Source organism: Prinia subflava, chromosome 1 (assembly GCF_021018805.1).
Source record: "Prinia subflava isolate CZ2003 ecotype Zambia chromosome 1, Cam_Psub_1.2, whole genome shotgun sequence".
Lineage (NCBI taxonomy): Eukaryota > Metazoa > Chordata > Aves > Passeriformes > Cisticolidae > Prinia > Prinia subflava.
The window spans coordinates 143,568,465-143,593,161 of NC_086247.1; the positions used below are offsets into that span (position 1 = coordinate 143,568,465).

General features: G+C 44.1%; 1 long non-coding RNA gene across 1 annotated transcript; it reads left to right on the top strand.

Moving 5' to 3' along the window:
* Positions 1-3,680: 3,680 nt before the first annotated feature.
* On the top strand, positions 3,681-10,497 carry LOC134563236 (uncharacterized). Its single transcript, XR_010083344.1, has 3 exons — positions 3,681-3,894; positions 6,595-6,823; positions 9,463-10,497. It is a non-coding gene; the product is annotated as an uncharacterized LOC134563236 (long non-coding RNA).
* Positions 10,498-24,697: the final 14,200 nt, after the last annotated feature.

A 24,697-nucleotide genomic window follows, 5' to 3' on the forward strand; every position in this document is an offset into this window, starting at 1 on the left:
ACTGCAAAGGGAAAGGACTGGGGAAGAACTCACTGTGGGGCTTTCACTTTCCCACCTGGGAAGTGAGAAGGCCATTCCATTTTCCCTGAGGTGGTGAAAACCAGAGATCAGAAGAATCAGAGTTCCTTTTCTTCTAAACTAAGCATTGTTTTAAGTTAGAGGGAGTGAGAGGTTCTGCTGCATTGCTGCAGGGAGGGAGGATCTCTGAGCAGACTGAGCAGTGGAGCTTGGTTTGATCTCTCAGGGTGCCCAGACCTTTTGTTAACTGCCTTGATCATCTTGTGATGGGAGAGGGTGTTTCTCCTGACACTGCTCTACAGCCTCTTGTCTCTACTTCTGTTTGTTCCACATCCCCTCCACTGCAACCCCTTCATGAAGGGTGTGCTGAGAGCTTGCCCAGCCAGGAGAATCCAACAAGGAGTAGCTGCTACAAGGAGTTTTACACAGAGAGAAGCCATGGTAACTTCACCAGCTGAAAGGTGCAATGCTGCTTACATGGACTGCTGTTGGCAGCCTGAGCCACACACCACAGACCCTGGCACAAAACCTAAATATCTTCACTCTGAGTCCAGTCTGATGAAGTCAATAGAAGTATTTAATCTTTCCAGTTTAGTACAAAATTCAACTTACTTTGCCTTGGCTTCTGATTGATGTTGTAGGATGATACTAAGAGTAGACAGAGCACTATACTTCACCAGAGGAGCACCATGGCTGAGCTCAGCTGTGTACAAGTGAGTACAGCTCCAGTGAGGTTGATAATTACACAAATCACATCAGCAGCTGCATCCCTGTGTGCCTCCAAGGAATGTCACCCCTCACGTGCCTCAGCAGTGGGCTATTAAAACTCAGCAGTGGGCTATTAAAAGGGTTGGTCAGCAGGAAGACTCAAAAGGCAGGGCCAGGAGCTTTCCTCTGCCAGGCAATGTGAAGTGAAACTTCTGCTCGTCAAGGATTTGAGCAGCTGGATTCCCACAGTGGCTCTGAGTGTTGGAATACTGCAAAGCACTGCAGATGGGCAAGTCTGTCTCAGTTTACACCCTGGTTTCTTTAACTCAGTGCCTAGACACAACTGTGACAGAGAAGGAAATGATCTTCAGCATGAACCAAAAGTTAGGAGTGAGAAGTAATTACCCCATGGCAGACAGGGGCATCCCTCTCTAAGGCTGATCTCCCTCCATTGACACTATTAAATAAATCACTGCCTCAATTCCTCTCAGCTGTCCTTACTCTGTGGCACTCAGGGTTATGACCAGAACTTCACCAAGCTGAAATGTCTCCCTAGTTTGAGGGGTTTTATATTTAAAAGCTGTTTTTTCCATCTCAGTTTGGCACCCAGCAGTGATAAATTCAGAAACGTTTCTGGGAAAGCAGCCAGTGCTGTCGAAACCCAAGAAAAATCAATCTTCAACAAAGAAATAAATTAAACTTTGTCACTATCTATCAATATTTGCCTCTGACTCCACACAACAATTATATGAAAAAGGACCATTTGCTTTAAATATGGAGAAGACAGGAACTACATACAGGTATGTTTTGGAAAAAAAGAGATCTTTTACAGCACAGAGCTATTCCCAACATACTATATGATCTCCTCATAATGGGCACTGCAGGAACAAACACAAAGTCAGTCTTAAAGAAATATAGTACTGTCACCCTCAAAGTCTTTCCACCTATAGAAATAATCCTTTTTTTTCTGTGCTGTATTTTATACAAATTTCACCCTGACTTTATAGCCTAGATAAAGGGAAAATATAGCACATGCCACTTATCTAGGACAGTGGCACCAGTGGGGCATTGCTTGGTGAGCTGGCACAGCTGCACACCCGTGGATTCATGCTGTGGGAGAACAGACTCAGCCAAGTGTCCATGCACAACTGCTGAACATAAAGACACTACCTCTGCCTCAGGAAGTCCCTGAGCTGCTCATAGCTGGAGGCTGGGCCGCAGTACATTCAGCTCAGGAAGGCAAAGCTGCACATTATCTTGTTCTCACAAGTTCTTCTGGAAATCTGCTTTGAAACTGTAAAAGAGGCAGTGTGCAAGGCTGGACAGAGCTTTAGTCCAACCCAGGCTGCCCACGCTCATGTTCCTCACAGAGATACTGCACCTGAAGAGGTGTTCACTGCTGTACCATCCATGGGATGCTGTGCTTTACATATGAACCCGGCTCCTGAGGGCCACCCACTGCCTATTCACGTTTGCATGTTTAAATTACATTTACCCCATTAAAAATATATATACAAATTATTTCAAACCTTCTTTCTTTCAGGCATTTTGATGATTGCCAACCTGAGAAAAATACAGGAGAAGATGTGTCATGACATCTATACATTCTTCTATTTTTTTTCCCCCTTCACCTGGATCTTTTTCTCATTCTTGATGGAAGAGGGGAGCCTTGTCTGCGGTTTTTTGTTGCGGTTGTTGTTGTTTGGTTTTTTTACTTGTTGAAAACTCTGATGTCCTCTGGCGTCTCTTGCATCACTGTGCTCCTCAGCTGTGTCTGTCCATTGGGATGATAAAGCATTGGGGGTCAAAGATGCCCATAAATTCGTGTTTATTGGAACTTAACAGAAGAGGGGTGAGTCTGAAGCCCAGATGTGAGCTGTGTATAAGATCTGCCTCTATAGCCCTTACACTGGAGCTGCAGATGAACATACAGAGGAAATGGGGAGCACAGATCCTCCTGTTTAAGTCTAAACCAAATAACTTATCCTATTCCTGGAACAAATATAAATGCACCACTGGGCTTTTATATGCTTTCTTCTTAGGAATCAGATATTCTTTTGATACCATTCAACACTTCAGCTGTCAGGAAAGACAGGGATGAAGAGGGAGCTGGTAGAGGTCTTGTAGCTCACACCTGTAAAAGGGTCTGGCTTGTGTGAATTTCTTCCACACAAAATATCTGACAATACACAACCTGAGGTAATCCTCATCCTCTTCTGTATTTTGTGGCACCAGCATTTTCAGTATGATGGATTTCTGTAACACCAGTCAGCATTACATCCAGGGTTGCTCCCTGTTGAGTTGTACAGACAAGGTGAGAGAGCAGAGCCAGGTGTATTACTGCTGTTCCTCCCAGCCTGTTTACTGTATTGTCATGGTTAAGTGGGAAGCCTGTATATAAAAACAAATAATTCCTCACTGTCCAAAAATAGGTCAAGAAAACCACTGGGCGTGCATAAGAGAGAGGCAGCTTTAAAGCACTGACTAAAAGTGATGAGGCTCCAAATTCGTGTGGTTGTAATTCTTGATGCAAGTAATGGTGACAGTAATTATAGCCACAGTCCTTCAAACGCAGCCAGGTCTCCAGGCTAGCCTGCCAGCACGCTCAGTCACTGGGCCTGTTTCCATACAGAACATTTATTCAGATTTTACCATGGAAGTGCAGAGTGTCCTGTGACCTGCCCACGCCCTCTCCTGAGGCGAGCCTCCCCGGGGGGAGGACGCTGCTTCCTCCGTGCCGCAGGGAGGAATCGTTCCGTTCAGAGAATGAACGCGGGGCAGGCTGAGCGAACACGAACTGGCTCAGTTCCCAATCCAGCTGCTTCCCTTTATTATTGGACCGTGTGTGTTACCCCCTGCATCAGCGAGCTTTTCAGCTGTGTTATTCCAGTTCTTCTGGAGCTCAATGGGCAGGGCTCAGTCCCAGCTGGTCACAGCAGGAGCGGCCCCTTAAGGAGCAGCACCGCCCATAGCCCACAGCCCATAGCCCCATAGCCCACAGCCCACGGTCCCCCCTCCCGCGGGGCTGAGGAACACGGTGGCCACCAGCAGCAAAACCCTCAGGACGGGCTGAGGTGGCCGCGAGTGCTGGTGCCGGACACGGCAGGAGGCTGAGGGGTTCTCTGGGGGGCTCCGGGTTCCACCCCAGAGCACACAAACCCCGAGAAGGTGAGTGCTCATTCCCAGCCGTGCGTGCTGGGCTTGGCGGGCTCAGCCACCAGGAGGAGCCAGTGTAATTTATTTCTGGGCTAATTAAGGCATGAGCTTTCAGGTCACATCATTAGTGCGAAGGGGGTGGAGCAGGGGGAGATGCGGTTTCTGCCTCCTTTTCCCCGCGAGCACCTTGCAGACAGGTTTTGTTTCAGCAGTCGCTGATAGTTTGGTTTAGGACCTACGTTCTCTGACGCTTCCCGGCCGGCAGAGCGGGGCGCCTCGGTCCGGGGGACAGGCTGTGCTCCGGGCGTTCCGCAGGGTTTGTCACGCAGTGGTGACCGAGCACAGCCAGCTCAGAGCTCGTGCTGCGGGAGGAATCAAAGCCACCTCAGTGAAGGTGTCTCAGCCTTGTCCTTTGTGTAGTCAGAGAAAAATTGCGTGCCTAAATCCAGGGCTTGGCTAAACCTCTTTTCCTTCATACAGTCCCAAATAAAATTAATATGAAATTGTAGTGTATAAGAAAAGGATACTGTTATTTTTAAAAATTTGAGCCTTTTGGAGATGAATCTTGTCATTTTAGGGGTTACCGGAAACCACTTGAGCAGCGGAATATGAACAACAGGGGCTTGCCTATTTGTAGATTCCCTCAACAGAGTATTTGGGGTCCAGTCACTCCTCTGTGTCTCCTTTAAACTGTTGGTTGAAGAGGGAAGAACTGCGTAGCACTGGTGAAGATAATTTCCCTGCCTCCTGCTCACTGCCAGCTAGAGTAAGTTTTCTTGGCTGCGGGTGCCTCGTTACAGCAGGGATGGCTCTGGTCCCCCAGCAGCACCTCTGGTGTTTGCTCTGAGCTCTGTGCTGGAGCACTGCTCCTCTGCTAGCACACATGGGACTCCTAGCACAGATCTCAGCTTTGGAGAATGATCAGGTTTTTAGCAGTTTAATTGTTTTCAGGTTTTGAGCTCATGTGGGAAAACAACTGTGAGTAAGAGCTTCATGCAGGCTGTGTTGCACGCAAGCTGGTGGGGTGCCCACAGCTCTGGTCATATGTGGCCTCTTGGCACCAAAGAGTGGCCAGAACTTCCTCATCCAGAGCCTTCAGCACTTTCTGAAACAACATGACTTAGGTATGTGCTTCACAGAGTGAGAGATTGTGTTTATTTTTAAGTATTTTGCTCTAGGAAATTTTTGGATATTTTTCATTCTCAAAATGTGTTTTTTGACACTGTGGAGTCAGCTGCAGTGATTCAAATGCTGAGGAACAAGAGGATGTATGACTCCATGGGATTATTTTTAGATGCTGTGTTACATTAATTTTTTTAAGACAAATATGCCACTTGTGGTTTAAGGAGGCCTAAACTTCAGACAGATAAAGCTGGGATACTGTGTGGAAATGCTGCTGTTGGGAAGCTCTTCCATATGCCTGTTACTGGAAAGCTTTCTTCTGTATGTCTTCTATTGGCTACTCTTAGGAAGGATACCAAAAAGCCAGTAGTTACTATTTATGTGCATTTGTGTATCAAGAAAATAATCCTTTAAGGAACCTCATGAATGACTGGACAGGCTGGTCCCCTAAAGCCTATTTTTATTGTGCTCCAATTCTCTTTAATGAGAGCTCTGCATTGGGAAATCACACAGAACCTGAATTCAAACCAGAAGTGACCAGCCACAGATCTCAAATGAGATGGCTTCCAGTGCCTGGGTGGAATGGTCACACCCTGGCTCACCACAGGGACGGAGGGCTTGCAGAGCAGAGAAGCCTCTGACCAGAAATCTGCCTAAAGCCAGCATTGAATCTTAAACTGTTTTCCTGGGTCTTGATTTGTGAGGAGGTGGAAAAAGAAGTTCTGTGATTAAATGCAAGCAGAAGACAGATTTTGCAGAAATTGCACGTTCAGCTCTTGCTGTGTGTGGTGCCTCAGATCCCTGGGAGGGGAGCAGGAACTGCCCCAGCCCTGGGCACTGGACACCTCCCTAGGATGGGGTCAGGACATCAGCCCTAGCACCTGCAGGCCTCACTGCTGCTGCTGTGGCACAGGCTGGCATCCCTCATCTTTTCATAGCTGCCAGGATTTTATTAATAAAGTTGGTACATCTACTTTATTTCACAGTGTCAATTAACATTAAAATATATATACATGTATATCACTATTCGTACAAATGCAATTAGATGCCTTCTGAAGCACAGCAGAGGCAAGCTGAGTTATCAATATTATATCCCTTTAAAGTACTACTCTGGGGACATGAAGGTAAAGAGCTGTGGTCATTCTGTGCAGTGCAAGGCTTATCCCCAAAGCATCACCTTGCAGAGTGCCCAAGAGGCAGGGAAACCTGGTGCCTGGAGCTCCATCCTGACCCAGCCAGGAGAACCAGCACCGCTGTCTTTGAAGGAAAGAACAAGATTCCCTCAACTCTCAGCTGAGAGGAACTCCTGCCCTGCCCTGATCATGCTATCTTAATCATATTGCCCTCTTCACCTTCTCCAATGCTGCAGAGGTTTTAATGAACTAAAGTGGTGTCAAGTGAATAGTAAATTAAATGTTTAGCTTGCTCAGGTTTAAAATATGTTAGTGCTTATTGTTTGAAAGCTTTGTGCAGGAGTAATCATTAAATGAAACACAGTGTGGTTTTGGTCTATTGTGCTGAGTTGCATAAGTAGGTTTGTCCCTCTGCAAACAGTGTGTCACTCACTCTGGGTCACTTCCTTGTATTAAGGACACCCTTATGGTGCACCTACAGGATAAGAGAGAAATCCTCCTGACTTTACAGTGAATGGGAAAAGGAGTCCATTACACTGAGTCATCTTTACAAGGCTGCCGATGGCCCTGATAGGAATCTCTGCAGAGAAGGAGGAGGATGCACTGTGGGATACAAAGGGGCACCATTGGCTTCAGCACCAGCAGTGCTCCTGTGTGACTGTGCCTGCACTGCACAGACTCGCCAGGTAGGAAGTCCCTGTTGCTGGAGATATTCTGCACATATTCCCCTGGGAATGCAGGGTGCTCCAGCACAGCTGGATGCCAGCTTTGGATATTCCTGGCAAACATTGTGGGCATGGTGGTGGCCCCTGGCCCAAAGCAGCCTACAGTGTGCAGCTGTCAGGATCAGTGCTGGGCTCCACACACTGCCCCAGCAGAGATTCCCATGATCTGCCTCCTCCCATGTGGATACCACGATGTCCAATCCTTGGCTGGGCTTGGTCGTGCAAAGGCTGGGCAGGTGTCCAGTGCCTGGCTGAGTTGTGCTTTACTGGGAACCACTCTGTTTTCTCTTAGACCACAGCTTTAAAACAAAGGCCCTTATTTGGATAATGTTTTATTTGTGACCCAAGAGGTTTTGGTGATGGAGTATGACCACCAGGGTCTTCCTGATCCCAGCACAGAGGGGACACAGTGTGGGACCGCTGTGTCTCTGACCCAGACACCTCCTTCTCTACGGTCCATCACTCAGGTTCCCTCAGAATTCTCATATTTATGGATATTTTTGGCATTCATCTACCAGCTAATAGAGAAACCTCATCTGCCTGGTCTTAACACCCACTGCCTTTGAGAAAGTGATACACAGCTTTGAGAGCTCTGCTGCAGAAGTTCTGACATTCTTAAAAATAGAATAAAGATGATATAATAATTAAAATACAATAATTTAAAATAGTCCTCTTTAACAAATTAACATTCTTTTGTCAATGGAAGATACTTATCTTAAGTAATTACCGTGTTATCCTAGTGACAGGCTATTGGTGACCTTTATACTGCAAGTGAATTATGCAAATTGGTATTTTCATGAAACATTAAATAACTCCCTTGGGAGAAAAAAATGTTACTTGCTGTATATTGGCTATTAAAGTCTAATGATATGATTTACCACAACTTTGTTTTCTACCTCCAAGGGCTCCAGAGGAGAAGGGATTAAGTCATGGTTTGGAATTTGAGGCTTAGACATGTGTAGACAAGATAAATGAAGTAAAAACACAAAAGCAAACCAGCAAAACAAAAACCAGTTACTTCATCTTGTGCTCCAACTTTATGTTGTTCTCTCTAGCAGAGCATCAGTGTGACAGTGAAATAAATGCCTCCAGTCCCACACTTTGCAGCTCCCTGTGCCCCTTGGAACCACCAGGTAGCCCTCCCATTAACACAGCCTACTTCTCCTCATCAATCCATGCTCCAAACCAACACATCAGCATCCCTCAAACTCAAACTTTGCCTTGTTGTCCTGCTTTCAGCCTTTCACCAGGACCACACGTGCTCCCAAAGCCAGCCTTGTGCCTCGGGCTGCACCAGGCCCAGGGACAACCAAATGTGTGTGAGTGAAATCTACAGGAAAATCAGATTCACCTGATGCAGAGGTGATTGCAATGCTGCAGAATGTGCAGTTCCTGCACAGTGGAAGTGACAAAAGTTTATTACATTATGTCCAAAGTCATTAGGAATGAGGCCACCAAGACAGGCTTTCTGAATAAGAATTACTCTGTTTCAGTGATACAAAATGGCCCTTGGTAACAGCACAAGCTATGCAGAGAGTGAATGAAGCACTTTGTTAGCGGCACAGTAGAAAGGTTTAGTCCTTAAGCATTGCAACTCCCACAGATTTCTACAGCTTAAATGTCTTTTTGGAAACTTCCACCATTGCATTAAAAGTGATCTCAGTAGGAGTGCACTTTATTAGAGATAACATCCATTCTAAGAAAAGCAAGAATGTGCAGGCTTCTGGGGAGCGCCATGAACCACACACAGCAAGGGAGGTACATCCTGCTACAGCTGGCTTACTCCTCTCAGCACCAATCTTGGAATGAGTGGGACTGTACTGCAGTGCTTCATGTGAAAAAAATCAAAATATTAGCTCCTTATTATTTGGTGTTTTGTGCTGACGATAAACCAGCAGTTTTCTCTGAAATGTTTCTGTTTATACAGTCATAGCCTCATCCAAAATTAGCAAATTGGGGTGCCCATGTATGTGTGCAATGTACATTAACACTGGAAAGTTAATTTAACTTGCTTTTCAAAATATCAAAGTATTAACAGTCTGAACAGCAGATGCCAGTGCAACAGCTTTAGAAAGCATATTCAACAATTATGTGCTTTTATTTTGAAACAGCAAAGTTTGCTGGTCCATTAAACTACAATTAATGTGTCCTTTATAAATAAATAAACCAACACACCACACATTATTTTAATGACTTAACACTTCTCTAGTGGGCTGTAGGAAAATGTAATTTTTAAAATTCTGTGACAGTTACAACAACCTACCAATAACAAAGTTTATATTAAATGTACCAGGCTGCCAATCCAGAGACACTGTTATGTGCAGCCCCTCTGGAAGACTGAGCGAAGCTGAATTCAAGGGAGAGATACTGAAGCCTTGGTCATGAAGAAGAGAGTTTATATCACAGTGGGATCCAGTCTGCTAAATTTAGGAAAACCCTTGTCCACTCTACATCTCTGAAAAGTCATTAACCATTTAAGTTACTCTACATTATCATTTGTTTTTCTTTTAGAGCAAATGGAAAGGGATAATTGCTCAAGGGTGATTAGGGAATTGTATTAGGAGAAGAGGAAAATTTAATGTTCTGGTCTTTTCCCCCAGGACAGGTTTTGTCAGATCTCCCTCAGTCTCACAGAGTGGTCGAGAGACAAGACTATTGCAGAAGAGCTCACCATCACCTTGACATTCAAGTGCCTGTTTAAAGAGAAAAACTAATGGAGAATAAGACACCATTTTCGCTGGGTAATCTGTTGTCATCTCATCTGCATGTGTTGTTAAAATAGTATTCATTGCTAATAAAGCTTTAAGTCTTAATTTTTTTTCTGTGTTGCTCTTGTCTGTTAAACAGCTCTTAGTTTACAGTGTTTTGTGCCTCTGATAACACTTATGTGCTATAATCAAACTTAATTTCAAAGCAAGGATAAACTAAATAGATCCCTGTAAATCTCAGTATACTGAAGTAGCTTGTAAGACAGCATCAAATGATGCATCAGAATCTTGTGTACATGTCATAAAAAAAGACAAAATGTGAAACTGAGTTTTTCCACATTTTGAGTTTATTCAGAATTAAGTTGGGTTTGTTATATTATTATCACTAGCACTATTATTGCTGTTGTTTTCCTTCTTCTTGTTGTTAAACATACATAGCCAATTTCTTGATTAATTCTATCATTCAAACCTGCAAAAGCTCATTCCAGAATAAATATATTCTAGAAAATATTATTCAGTCTGGAAATGCTAAATAGTAGTTGTGAAATTTAAAAAAAAAAAAAAAGCATTTTCGAGATAAATGTTAATTCATTGTATTTTCATATAATGACATAGTATTTCAAAGAAATAGGATTGCTTTTTCCTAAATAACCTCATTTAAATTCTACTTTCAAGCAAAGCTATATTAATCCTTTGTTGTTATTATGTGTCCAAAATTCTTACTAGAGACAGAAGGTTCCCATCAGTGCTTGGCACTTTGTCACAACACAGAGTTGGTGTAAATTTAAATATGCAGAGAGGACCTTGGCAGTGGCTGCAGTGTTCTGATAGCACAGCCAAGTTTCAGGTGGTTTGATTTCCAGGGAAACAGGCTGGCTCTACCTACAGTATTCCCTCCATCTCCATTATGTGCTGTACATCTCTATTCTTCCACGTCATGTTGTGGGAAGCTCTCTTTAGAATTTTTTTTCCAAGATCAGGGCAATTGATTGCTCAGATTCAAAATAGAGAATCAATTTTAAATTTAAGAAATATTGACTTAAATTTCTACAGTTCAAACATCTTTCTGGAAACTTCTGACATTGCATAAAAAGAAATGTCAATAAGAATATATTTTATTTAAGATATTCCACTGTCTATACTGAGAAAAGCAAGGGCATTCAGGCTTCTGGGAAATACCACAAGGAAGCTACAGCAATTGCACTTGAGTGACAATTGATTTAAGTAATTTTAACTTTAGAGACCACCTTACTGTCCCTAGGGCTCATCCTTGTGTGCTTGGCCTTGTGACAGATGCTTTTCAGCACTGGGGTCCCTTTGGTGTCCATGGATCAGGCGGTGTCACCCCTGTCCTGCCACCGTGGGAACTGCTGAAGGGTGGCTTTTCCCGAAAAGCCATCAGGCCCCTGCCCACGCCCAGCCCCGCTTTGAGTGACGGTGGAAAGAACGAGGCAAAGCCCAAACAACGTGCGAATGAGCTGCCCTGAACATGAGCCTGACCTGTGCCCTGGTGAGACAACTGTAGCTGCTGAACAAATGTGATCTGACAGCAGGGCTTTATCCCAGATCATCATTTGTGCACTGGAGCGCTCGTGTGGTTTTTTGACCCAGTGCTGGGATTCTGCAAGCTAAAGCTACCAGCCACAGCCTTGCAGAGAATGATTATTTAAGGTGAACAGGCCATTGAGGATATCCTGACACCTTCTGTGCTGCAGATGAAAAAGCAAAATTGCTTCTCTTCACCCCAGGAGACAGCCAGGGCTTGATTCAGTTTCCTGAAGACAAGCGTGTCCTGTCATTGGAGACAGATCTGGACACAGGAGATACCCATAGAATGATAAGGGTTTGAAATGGACCTTAAAGACCATCTAGTCCCCAGCTCCTCTGCCATGGGCTGGGACACCTCCCACTAAACCAGGCTGCTCAAGGCCTTATCCAACCCTGCCTTGAGCACTGGGGCTGGGACACCCACAAACCCCCTGGGCAACCCATTCATTCCATTGTCTAACCACATTTAATATCTAACCTAAATTTCTGCTCTTTCAATTTGTACCCATTACTCTGTGTCCCATCACTGCAGTTCCTGATCAGGAGCCCCTCTCCAGCCTCCCAGTAGATCCCCTGTAGACACTGGAAGGTTGCTCTGAGGTCTTCACACAGCCTTGTCTTTTCCAGCTGAACCTTTGTTGGCCTGTCTCCACAGGGGAGGTGCTCCAGTCCTCTTATCAACTCCATGACCTCCCTCTGGATTTATTCCAACACTTCCATGTCCTTCTCATGTTGGAGACACCAGAACTGCTCACAATACTGCAGTGGGATCTCACAAAAGCAGAGCAGAAGGGGCAGAATCACCTCCTTCCAAATGATACAGAATCTATAATAGACACAGGTCCTTCTGAAGTGACATCTGAAGAGCAGGTCAGATATGCCAGGTTATCCCAAAGGGTGTGGATTATGTCCACCTGCTTGATTGGTGAATTGTCAAACAGCCAGTTCAGCTGCATCACTCTCAGTTCATTTTGCTGATGAGGGAATGCAGCTGCCATCACATAAATGTGTGAAGCCATTTGAGATGCTCTGGCATAGCTGCCTTGAGTTACTGATTTGGGTGAGTGTTGGCATCTATGGACTCCAGAAATGTTGATTGGAAGGGATCTCAGGAGGTGACACAGTCCAATCTGAATATCCCAAGCCACACCTCACAGTCACTGTCTCCTGTTTCATTAGATGCCAGTGAAGCTGAGAGGAAGAGCAAAGAACCTCCTCCAGAATCTCCACCACTTCTCCCTGGAGCAATGGCATGACAGCACAAGCTCCAGCAGACAGACTGTGAAGTGCTATCTCCCCCTTTTAGAACAAAGAACATTTTATGTTGTCTAAACTTCTTTTCTGATGTGGTAAAAGACACTTAGCTGAGGCATAACACATACAACTATTTAGGTTGTGTTTAAAAACACCTACAGTAACCATAAACCTCACAAACTGCTGCCCTCCCTTCAGCATTGCCAGAAAGATTAAAGATTTATTCTGTGATATTTTCCTTCTGTACCTATTACTACCCCCTGGAGACCAATGTCATCAACTCCCCATGCTGCTGGAAATCACATAGACTTCACAAAGAGTCAGTGCTGCACAGGTCTAAGAACATAAAACTGGCCACAGAGACCAGGTCAAGATCCATCTGGTGCAGTATTTCACCTCTGATATGTGGCCAAAAGTGGATGCCTAGGGAAAAATTTGGTGAATGCATAAAAATAATAAATAGTAGTATTTTCTCAGAATAAGCACTCAGTCTGCCATCACTCGTGGCCCAGGAACTCCCTGAGCCAGAGGAGATAATTTTGGATTTAACATTAGCACATTATTCTCTCTGGACATTTACACTTAAATCCATGCATGTGTAAATACCTTTGATGCAGGCTGGTCTGAGCTGAAAAGTGTGATCTTGCAAGTCCCTGCCACACCACTCTGAGTAATCTCTCGATCATTTCAGATGAACATTGAACCAGGGAGCACACACAGATGTTACAGTTCAAAGCTCTAGGAAAAATGCAACCAGTAGCACATTCTTTGAACCCTGCCTCATATCTACTCAATGTACATTTGTAGATATTGAGGCCAGAATTAATCTGTAGATCTGACTTGCACTATAAAAGATAGCTGTGTCCAATTATTGCCCCCATTATTTGAAGTGTGGAGTCAGCTTGCAGATAGGAAGCCTTTAACACAGGTTTTTATACCCGAGCCCAGTACCTAAATGTGTGCCCCAGTCATTTCCAGTGTCACCAGTGCACACTGCCAGGAGTGTGGCAGCTCTTCTGGCTCGCTTTGATAGAGAGACCAACCTCTACATGGATGGCAGTGCCAGTGCCAGGAACCTGGAAAACCAGCCCAGTTTTGGGGTCTTGAGCTGCAGGGTGAGTTCTGTGAGGCTGATACAATCAGCTCCCACAGTGACATCTGACACTCCTGAAGTTCATGTGTTTTTATGACTGGGTATTACGTCAGCCTGAAGTTTCAAACTCTACGGTTATTAACTTTTGAAAGGCTTGCTTTCCAAAGGGTTAATGAGTCATATCACTAGCTGATAGAAATGCCAATTAACAGGGATCAGCTGTAGAATAATTAGATGCAGAATGTGAGCATTAGGTATGCACAGAAGTTGCAAAACCCAAGAGGATAGTGTAAAATTGCAGTTTCTAGGGAGCTGAATCTCTAGAAACCCTTAGTCAAATTTCCCAAATTTGGATCCCTTTCCTCTACTTACACAACAAATAACAGTTTTCAATATAATTCAGATTACGTTATATATTTCAAAATATTTAGGTCCTTAATAAGGCAGTCAATTTCATTGTATCACAGAATCACTCAACAGAAAATTATTTAATGAATACATCTGGAAAATGCATGTATTTTAGTGCCTGATAACATCTGCAGTCACCTAGCAACATATTTGTGACAGTGACCTGGCAAATTGTTGAATGACATTTTTAACTGCTTAGCCACTCTGCTGAATAGGTTTTTCTCATTTTAATCAGATTTTGTATTGGATTGCACATATGAGGAAAAAAGATTTGGGTATATAAATGTACTGAGAGTGAATTTTAGAAAAGGCATTGTGATTTTGGGAAAGTGTTCTTGTGATTCCAGCAAAGCAATGCTGAGAAGCTTTTCACACTTTCCTTCACCTTGGTTGCTTAAACTGTGTCAGATATGTAGATTATCTAACTTTAAGTCTATCAAGGACACAAGAAATCTATTAAAACATAGACTAGCTTTGAATGTATTTGCTGTGCTTTTGAGAGCAGTATTTATTGCTTGTATTTTAGCTAAATAATATTAGCATCAAGCATATTTGCAAGTAACATGATCTATTAATAGATAACTATTAATATATCTGGATAGAGACTGTGGCTTTTTGCATGCCTTTATGCTGCATCTCTTTAACCTCTTCATATCACATATAGAATAAATTAAGTGATGCACTAGTCCTGGAAGTAAGCATATGAAAAATTCACAAGTTACCATTCCTACCAAGAATTAGCTATAGCAGGACTGTGACTTTCATCCCAAACAGAGGCAAATGGCCTTTCATTTACATCCAACATAATTTTCAGCTTTTTATGGCCTGTGAGTTTGTTTTTTCATAGCCTCTCTACAGTGAGCTCAGCAGCAGAGATAAAACTTCCATAAGCACATTGTTTCTCTGACCTGCTGACAATACACAACATCGAATGCACAGTTCCAGTTCAGCTCCCAGGCAGCTGTGTCACTGGACATGTATGTCCACCAGCTCACTGGGGAGGGGGGATTCAGCTGCCCCCAGACCAGACAGCAGCACTGGTCACCCAACATTTGCTTTGAGATCTACTGCCTGTAGTGATTGAAATTCCTTTGACTAGAGTGAGTTCACACAGTTGTGCAGACTTTAGCAAAGGGGAAAGAATAATAAGTGCTAAATAATGCATGAATAATGAATTCATATCCCTCCCTTGGTCTCTTTAAGTTTTATACAACATACAGAAGGCAAATGTCCCTTCCTTAGAAGGTTAATGTCTTAAGGGATTATTAAACCACAAGTTCCAGGTTGGCTCAATGCATGTTTCAACCCACTGCCATTTGTGCATGAGCATTCCTTCCTTACTGGAAAAAACCTCACCCTTGGAAAATTATCTATGAACATGGAGAGACTGCAAAGTGAAAAACAACTCACAGGACCTACTCACTGCTTAGTGGCAGTGAATGTAGAGCAGAGGTGAGTGGCTGGATGTTCTAGCTCCCATTGTGAGAAATTTGGATGGACTCCCCCTCAGAAGGATTTGGATTAAAAAAAAAGTTGTTTGTGAATAGAAGGTAATACCATTTGTTAGAATTCTCCTCTAGCAATATAATTGATTCTGTGCTTGTGTTTTCTGGACTCAGAAAGACCAAATTTTGGTTCACTTTTGTACTGCATGTAGAAAAGGTGTAAATGGGGATAATTATACTGAATGTGTGCACAGGAATCAGGGCCTTAATAAGGCACTAAGTGTTCATTAGATGGGAGATTGCAGCACTCAATAAAACACATATTTCAGGTATATCCCAATTAATTGCTGTCACTCTACACTTTATTTCATAAACCTGCATTCATGAGTGGAAAAAGCCTGTCCTGAAAGTAGTCACTGCTTAATACCTCTATCATTTCTCTTTACAACCATGCTCTTGCTGCAATGCCCATAAAATGACCTGACAATGGCTAGGCAGCTGGTGTCATCTGATTGATCCTCATTAGACTAATTATAAGTGTCTCACCAGTGCCTTCTACTTCTCCGTCATCAGCTGGGCCACAGTCTTCTTTTGTCTCTGGGACTTCTTCAGGGCAAGAACTAACTTCTGGGAAAAATATCCTGCCTTGCACAACAGGACCTTGACCCTTGACTGAAATCTCTGGATATTGCAGCTTATTGTCTGAGAATACAGACGGCCTGGGTAAGCCTGGACAAAACCTTCTGCTAAGAGAAGAAAACGTAGAAATGAGGTCCTTCCTATGTATCTGAAACCAGCCATGATAAAAACAAACTGTAAAGGATCTATGAACATGCAAGACTGTGCTGCTTCTGTTCACTGATATTTTTGGCTGAATTTATCAAAAAGACAGGAAATCTTTATCCAATAAAGTTAAAATTCACCTAGAAGACAGGCTTATTGTCCTTCTACAAAATGAAGAAATTGATGAGGAGGATATTCCAGACAACTCCTCTCCAATTTTGGTGTTTTCCATCCACATATCTTGACCTCTCTAGCAACACCCTTGCCTACCTCCCCCTCCATGCCACCCTTTTCCCCTCCAGCACTGTTCAAACACTTTTAGGTGTAGATTCGCCATGGCAGCTTTCAACCCTCCACGTACAGAAATCACCATGAGGATTCCTTGGCGTCCTCTTGCAACAACTCAGTGGCTTCCAGCATTCCATGTCCCATGGGAGGCCTGGGCTACAGCTCCTCAGGAGATCAATATCCCAGTATGATCCTCAAAGGATGCTGTGGTGTGCTGCCATGAGCAAGGCAGTGTGGAGGAGCAGGCAGCTGCCACGCCGTGCAGCAGGGCACAACCTGCCTGCACATCAGAGCACAACCTGCCTGTACATCAGAGCTCTGCAGAAGTGACAGGTGACATCCTGCAGGGCCATGACTGACAGGACACAGTACCAAGCAACACCACAGCTGAGAGGCACTAATAGCTCCTGTAGCAGCAGCAGCACTACCTGTAATACCAGTCACACGTCCCAGGCAGCAGTGCTGAGCGTGGCTGCGCTCTGAGCCACCGTGAGGGCATGGTTCTGGTTCTTCCCTCCTGCACTCCTCTGGGGGAACACAAACTGGCCTTCCCTCCAACCCTTCCTGCTTCCTTACCAGCAGCATCCCTCCCTTTCTTTAACACACAGGAGCCCAAAATAGTCCTGGGTCAGGATGACTGACAGGTTTGAGTCCCCACTCGAGGAAGTGGAGGGGGACAAATGGTGAGTGGTTCCTCCTGCCCCCATGGCACCCTCTAGTGTGGCTTTCCAGGGTGAAGCCTCCAAGAAATAAACTGTGTGTCCCAGCAAGATGATATTAGCTGGTGAGTGCAGGGTTTGGTGATGAAAGAGCTTTCTCTCTATGCCCCCAGCCCCAAAAGCTTACTAGCCTTCATTGTGATTAGTAGCCCTTTGGTCATAAATGAACACACACCTGCAATGCTAGAAGCAACTGTGTGGTGCTACCACATTTAACTAAAAGCAGGATGAGTACAGGCACAGAGACAATGGAACAATGTCCTGGCTCTTCAGACCTGGTGCATGACAACATAAAATACATGTGCCCCAAATCTGCTCTTGATTCTGTTCTGCAGAGGATTTTACACACCTGTCTAGGTCTGGAGCAAAACCTGAAACAAAAAAACCACAAAGAACTAAATATTACCGAATTCTGAGAGATCCAGATGAATTTGCTCAGCCCAGAAAAACTCAGATCCAATCTTTTGTGAATTTTGGATCTGGAGATCAAGTCAGAGCTGTACTTCATGTCTTGGTCCCTCCTTTAATATAGAGAAAAATATTTCAGCCCTTAAAGCAATTCTTTTTTGTCTTGCATGACCGCCTTTCTGATTTCAGGATTTCAGTGATGACTAAAGACGTGGTTGTTACAGACTTGACCTCTCCCAGCGGAGGCATCTTCTTACCTACGTGTTTCTTTGGGAGGCAATTATTTTCTTCCTGCTTGTAAGGTTTGCAATTTTGGAGCTAGTGCTTTTTTTCAAGCTCCCACAACCCTCTCAGGAACCTCTCCAGGTAAAAGCAAATGTTATCTCAAAGGGGTACTGAGGCTTTTATTGCATCCTGACTTCACTTCTGTAATTCGTTATTTGCTGATCTGCCTGCCATTTCCCTGAGGCATTTGCAGCTCACGTTGAACATCACTGTTGAAACCTGGATTTTGGAGCATTTTGCTTATTTCCTGAGAGAACTTCTCTGATTTCATCCTGGTAAAGTGGCAGTTTCAGGTTGAAATTAATTTTCTACTTGCCAGCTTTCAGAGGTGCTTTCCTCTTCTCATCATTTTATTTTCCTATTACTTCATTTGAAGCTTTGTCCCTTTGAGTTGCTTTTCATCTCCTTCTGCCAGACTCAGTTTCACTGGCAAACCACCAGAAAACTGCCAAAGCCCCACACTCTGTGCAGGCCTCAGAGAGAAGTGGCCTCACTTGCCAGTTCAAGTCACCCAAAATGGGACTTTGTAAAGGGGGACTTACCAGGACTGGCTCCAGCTTCCCCTTCAGTTCTTCTGACAGGTTCTTCTTACCTTTTACCTTCTTTCCTTTTGTCTGTGATGGACACCTGCACAAAAGCCAAGCACAGGGTTTAGTTGCCACATGGCTAGTAAGATAGACAAATTCAGCTTCCGTTGTCTCCAAAGATACACATACTACACAATGAAAGATATAAATGCTAAATCCACCTGGCAACAGCTGGGGAACCTAAGAAGGCTCACTTGAGAAGACAGTATTTGCCTAAGGACACCTCTGTGGTTGCACAGTGAGATTTGCTACAAGCTAATGAGCAGAGTTGAAAAATCCCTTTAACACTGTGGGTTTCTGTGTAAGCTACATGCATAATAAGGTCAAACCCTGCTTCCAATTCCACTTCCTCCATACAGGTCCTCTCAAACTCCAAAGGGAAAAAAGCATATATTTTGGCTTCTCTAGAGGAATAGTCAGGTGCCACAAAACTTGTGTTGCTTGTCTCAGCCCTCAGCCGTGCTGGGGGGGTGGATGCATTTGGTGGTGACCCTTGGCTGGGAGATCCTCCCAGTCAGTGACCAAGGCTGTTCTGAAACCTCTTCTCTCTGCTGCTATTAGTGAATGGTGATGGAAAATCAGCTGTGCCCTACTTTTTGTGCTTGCTGAGCTCACTTCAGCAGTGCTCACGGATGATTTATCTTCTGGAAGGCATTCAAACAGTCCAGCTATGTCTGCTCTCACAGTCACCACCTGAGAAGCAGAGTAACTCCTCTGCCTTGGAGCCACACCCACCCTACCCCTGCCAGTGCAGCTCAGGGGGCTGTCCCAGACTGTGGCACCAGCACTGGGCCTGTGTTCCAGAGTGCTGAGCATGCCAAAAACCTAGACAGAGACAGTGGAAAGGGGCAGGAAATCCCTGGATGCCATTCCTTGAGCAGGCATACCCACACCATTCTTCAAAGAGGTTTGAAGGGTTTGCAGCCACTGCCCAGAAATGGGGCCCGGGACAGTCAGAGCTGTCATCTGCTCCAGCTTGCTAGAATGCTATATATGAGAATTTGGAAACCACAAGAGTTTGCTTTTGACTTTACAGGCATCTGCTTCCCTAGCCCAGATCAAAACCAGCAGGCCAATATTGCCTGTGCCTCCCCAGTGCTGCCCCATCCCACAGCGGGTTCTCTCTGGGTTTGCTGTCACACCCAGCCCTCCTCAGCACTGCTCCAGCATCCACCTCTGCCTGCTCTGCTTTGCCTCCACCTCCAATAAACCTTGCCCGCCTCTCCCTTGCCGAAGCCCAGACATGTGATTCTGTTCCTCCTGTCTGCTCCTTGTTGCCAGCACTGCTGAGTTCTGCCTTTTCCCATACTTGCTACACAAATACAAGGGCAGCCTGTCCATGGAGACCACAGAGAGCACAGAGCCAAAGAGCAGTGAGGACCATGGCACACCACAAACACCTACCTGGCATGCCCTGACAGACAAGGGAGAAGCTATGCAAGATAATCATTCTGCACCAGCAGGATTCCTTAGCTGCTTTTCCAGGTTTTGTAACATTTGGTTGGTTTAGGGTAGAGAGTGAAAGCCTGATTTCAAAAGCTGGCTGGATTTCACAGGAAAATACTTTCAAAATTAAGTCTTTTGAACCATGCTTTCACATTTCAATGTCTGCTGTATTGGTAGCAACTGGAGTTAGCACCTAACTCTTGACTTGGTTTGAGTAAACCAAATGCTTACTGATGAGTCTGCTTCCAGGCTTGACATGGAAGAAAAATAGGGCAATGAATGGTAAAAGGTATATACAAAAGCTTTGGGGGCTTTGCCTGGATGACAGCAAAGAGAGATCCCATTTTTATTAATATTTTCCATTTTTAGCACTTAGGCTTAACCTTTTAAAATGTATAGGTAAGATCTGTGTCTCACTTAACATCAGGAACAACTTGTCTACTGGTTTTGATGGAATTCAAGTTCAGTGTATTAACTCTGGTGTATCAATCTCTTACAATTTGTATCAGCATTAGCATTGCTAATAATTTTACAGTGAATGTCATGACCTAGATGAGGATTTTATATTCAACTTACTCGAATATAACACTTTTAAATGATACATGACACTTTCTAGCTGATAAGATCTGAAAAGTGTGAACCCTCAGTATTTTAATGCAGAATACAAATAACAGCCCAAGGGCAGTATTTTTGTATTTAACTCCTTAACACAATTTTGGCTCATTTTGGAGTTACAAGGTATGTCGATGCCATACCAGTAGTATCTTGAATTTTAGGCAGGTCTGCCATTCTCCCCAGAAAATAAGTGGTTCAAGAAGTCCAGCAGTCTTGTCCCAGCTCCTCTTTTCCTTTTGCTGCTAGAGGCCACTTGCACAGCAGATGTCTGCACTGTCCCTACAGCACCAGGTCATCCTGGTGTGTTCCGAGCTGGGCAAGACCCTGGAGAGGTCTGGTCCAGGCTTGGCTCTGATAGAACAGATCACTACTCCCTACTACCAACACTGCAATAAGACAGCAAACAAGAAATGCAGCCTGGCAAGGAAGTTCCTTGTGATGCTGCAGTTTTTACACCTATTTATGTACCATCTGTTGGTCAGGGCTGTGCCTGCAAGCACGGAATACATTTAATTGGAATGGGCCTGGAGGAGCAGTGTGAAGGGACAGTAAAGCAGTGGTGGAGAACACACGCATCATGTGGTGCAGCAGACACTTGATATCTTGTTGCATTTCTTCATTCATTCATTGCAAGGGGAATTTTTCAGATGCCTTTTCCTCCCTGCCTGCAGTGTGAACCACAGCACCACTCCACAGCCGTGTACTGAGAGCAAGGCAGATCTCACCATGGATACCCATTTAAATAGAGAAGTCACAGGACAGTTGCTATTTGTGTGCCTGAATGGAACTCTATTGTGCTATTTTTTTTGCTCCAGTGAAGCAGAACAAACCCTTCTTTTTCTTTGTTTGTATGAGGTGAAAAAACATACTGGTACTGCCTTTCAGATAAAAAAACTCTTAGTTGTAGTCAGTTCCTTCTCTCTTTAAGAACATCTGGGGATACAGAGACAGTCCATCTGTCCTGCTCCAACACTGAGACAAAATACCTGTGATCTTAAATGCCCTTATCATTTCCTGTCTGATAACACCTCATGCAGTAGTCCTTTGTGGTCAAGGACTTTCTTTTCTCCATATACCCATATCTAGAAACACCAACAACTTTCAGGCACCAGCCAAATACAAGTTTTTGATACTATGCATGGAATTGGTTTGATTTTTTTGTGTGTGTGCGGTGTTTTTTTTTTGTGTGTTTTTTCTTTTTTTTTTTTTTTTGAGGTATTGAGTCAAACCTCAGAAGACCTTCTACTTGTCTCAGAGGGCCATTGCCATCCTTGGCGTAATAACCTCTCTCTCTGCACTCTGGCTTTCTGTCTCTATTTTTAATTTGTTTTGCCACAGCGTCCCTGGCAGACACTAGGGGCTCCTTGTGCTTCTCTTGTACAAACATGTAAGCAAACACTAGTTATTGCTGCAGTAAATTCACATACTGGGAAGGAAATTATTTCTGACGAAAAAAAATTAAGGCAAAGGAAAGAAAAAAAAGATGTGTAATGCATTTTCAGCAACATCTGAGATGTGTTCTCTGCACAGCCCTGTGCAAATCCAGTGGTTGCCAGGCCAGTGGTTGTCTCCTCTGCCCGGAGCTCCCGCGGTGTGAGCAGCCCGGGGCCCAGCCATGTCTGCTGTGCCAGCTCTGCACAGCCACCAGCTCCCTCAGAGCAGGGCTGAAGCTCACACTCTCACATGCAACCCCAGCTCCACCTTAACACCCCTCATCTTTAAAAAGAGGTTAAAGACCTTTTACGATGTTAGCATCAATCAGTTTTAATGTGTTCTCTTAAAGGACACTACGCAAAGCCTTGTCTTGGGGCACATCTTAAAGGACAATAATATTCCCCTTGCAGGTTAGGAGACCCACGAGGTGTCCACATGTGGATTGGATGTCCAGGCTTCTGTCACAGTCACTGAAGTCCAGAGACCTGCCCACTTCTCCCCAAAGCAGACCTCTTGGCACACCAACTAGCTGGCTAAACTCAGATGTCTAGTGCCAGCTTTGCCTCTGGTATCCAAGATATTTACACAGAATTGCCAAATATTAAACATGACCTTTCTCCCTCCCAAGTGGCAGCTGGAAGTTGGGGCCTATTACAGGATATCTCAAATGGCTCCAAATAAATAAATGTGGACAAGTGAAGCAGTCAGCAGGATAGCTCTTCAGGTTTCCTGCCTATGAGAGGAGTTTGGATCTATCTCATAAAGAGACATTTCATCCTTCCTGAATGTCACAAAAGAAGACAACTGTCAATTTTTTTTCCTTCCCAAAGGATTGGAAGCTTGGCTCCAAGCTCCAAATCAGCTCCTCCCAGAGCATTTTTCCTCCCAGAGGACATCATGGGGCTCACCCGGCTCTTCATGACTTTCCACACCTCCAAGCAGTATCCAGCCTGCCTTTAGCTGAGGCACTGACATGGTTTTGTGCACTGTTTGAATTAATTCCACTATAATGCAAGTTGCTGAAAAGGAATGGTGTTTATCCAGGACTCGGCACCTCTCAGACTTTCTCATTACTTACATAGTGTTTATATTGCTCAGTGGTGCCAATCAGGGTAAGTATTTATTGCTGCAGGCTGTTTACTGCTCCATATCTGAATATAGCTGCTGCCCTGAAGAACTCACAATTTAATTATAAAACAAGATGCTGGGAGTTTAAAACATGAGAGAAAATTGATGAGCAGAAGAGGTAAGAGTGACAAAGTCAGGAGAAGCAAAATATGTTTTATTCTACTCTGTTCATTTTTTACAATTATATGCTTTTCAATTAAAATTTTTTTTCAATGAAAAAACCCCAAACAGCTAAGCAAACAACATGTTTCATTTCTATTTTCCCCTTCCTGTTTCTTCTTGCAATTTGTATTTCTCAGTGGAAAGGTTGGACTTCACATAATTTGATGTTTCCATTTAATCCTATTTAAGATTCTCTTTCATGTTCATAACTTCCATCTGCTTATGTACCATTGATTCAGGTGTCTCTCCCAAGCTTGGTGCTGGATTATCAGCAGAGACATACAAGGCCTTCCTTTCCCTGGTGGTCTATGAAGCAAGGCAGGACTCCTTCATCCCTTTTGCCTCCATTCCTCTTGGCTGATCTGCCTCCAGGCTGCACCCTGTGCCAGCAGGTAGGGTTCCTGCTGGATTTCCTGGGACATCAGTCCTGCTGTGAGTCTTGAGACATCACCCACTATTATTCTATCCATTTCATGCCAATGAATTCCAGCTCACCTCTATCTGCCATCCAACTCACTTCACAGAATCCATGGACACAGTTTCTCAGATACAAGATCACATTCATTTATAATTTATGTTATCTCTACAGGATACCCCCCACTTATAACTCAATTTGATAAAAATCAGAAACGTATGACTGCAAGTATTACCTATATTATAGCAGACACCACAACCCTTCTGCTGCTGTGCCACATGCAGGAGAAGAAGCACAGGCAACATTTAAAAGAAAAATTGTTGTGTATTGAAAATCAGGGGTTTGTATGGAAAATCAGTACACACATTTGCACTGTCACCTCCTGTTCAGATTCCACAGCTGTACTCTCAGAGCTCTCCTCTCTCAAAACACAGAAGAGACACAGGAGGCTGGAGGGAAATACTCTTCTTCTGTGCCACAAAGTTGTTGCTAAGAAAACATCTCTTGGATGCGTAGGTCAGGCTGCATTGGCCTCTTCAGGGCTCATCTTTGTGTCACCAGGCATTGGCCTGTCCCAGGCAGCCTGGCTGTGATGCAGAGAACCTCCTGATGTATTTGTCCAGTGCACACTGAGCCACCTGCACAAGTCACAGAGGCCACCAGACATGCTCCCAGCCCCAGCTCAGAACTGACCTCACTGGATCGAGAGAAAAACAGTATAAACATGTATTTTTCTCATGTTCTCATGGTGATTTTATCCATCTGTAGTAATACCAGAAGGATGAATATTGTGTCCAAACCCTGTGTTAGCTGACCATGCCAGTAACAACAAGCATGGCTGCCTGCCACCAGCAGAGAAAGCTCTGTTATTTCCCTGACACTGAACTTTCCATGTTGCACTTAGCTTAGTGAATCAGTCAGCTGGAGCTTGCTATTCAGACTTCCTATGGCACAAACTGCTTTTTTCTTTTACCTTTTAAAACAGCTATTTTCTCTCTTACACACAAGGGGAAGTTAGAACTGAGATTGCACAAAACCTCTGCATAAATGATACAGTTCTTACGTGTACCTTGAGGTGCACAGGATTTCCCCATACTTAGGTAAGTATG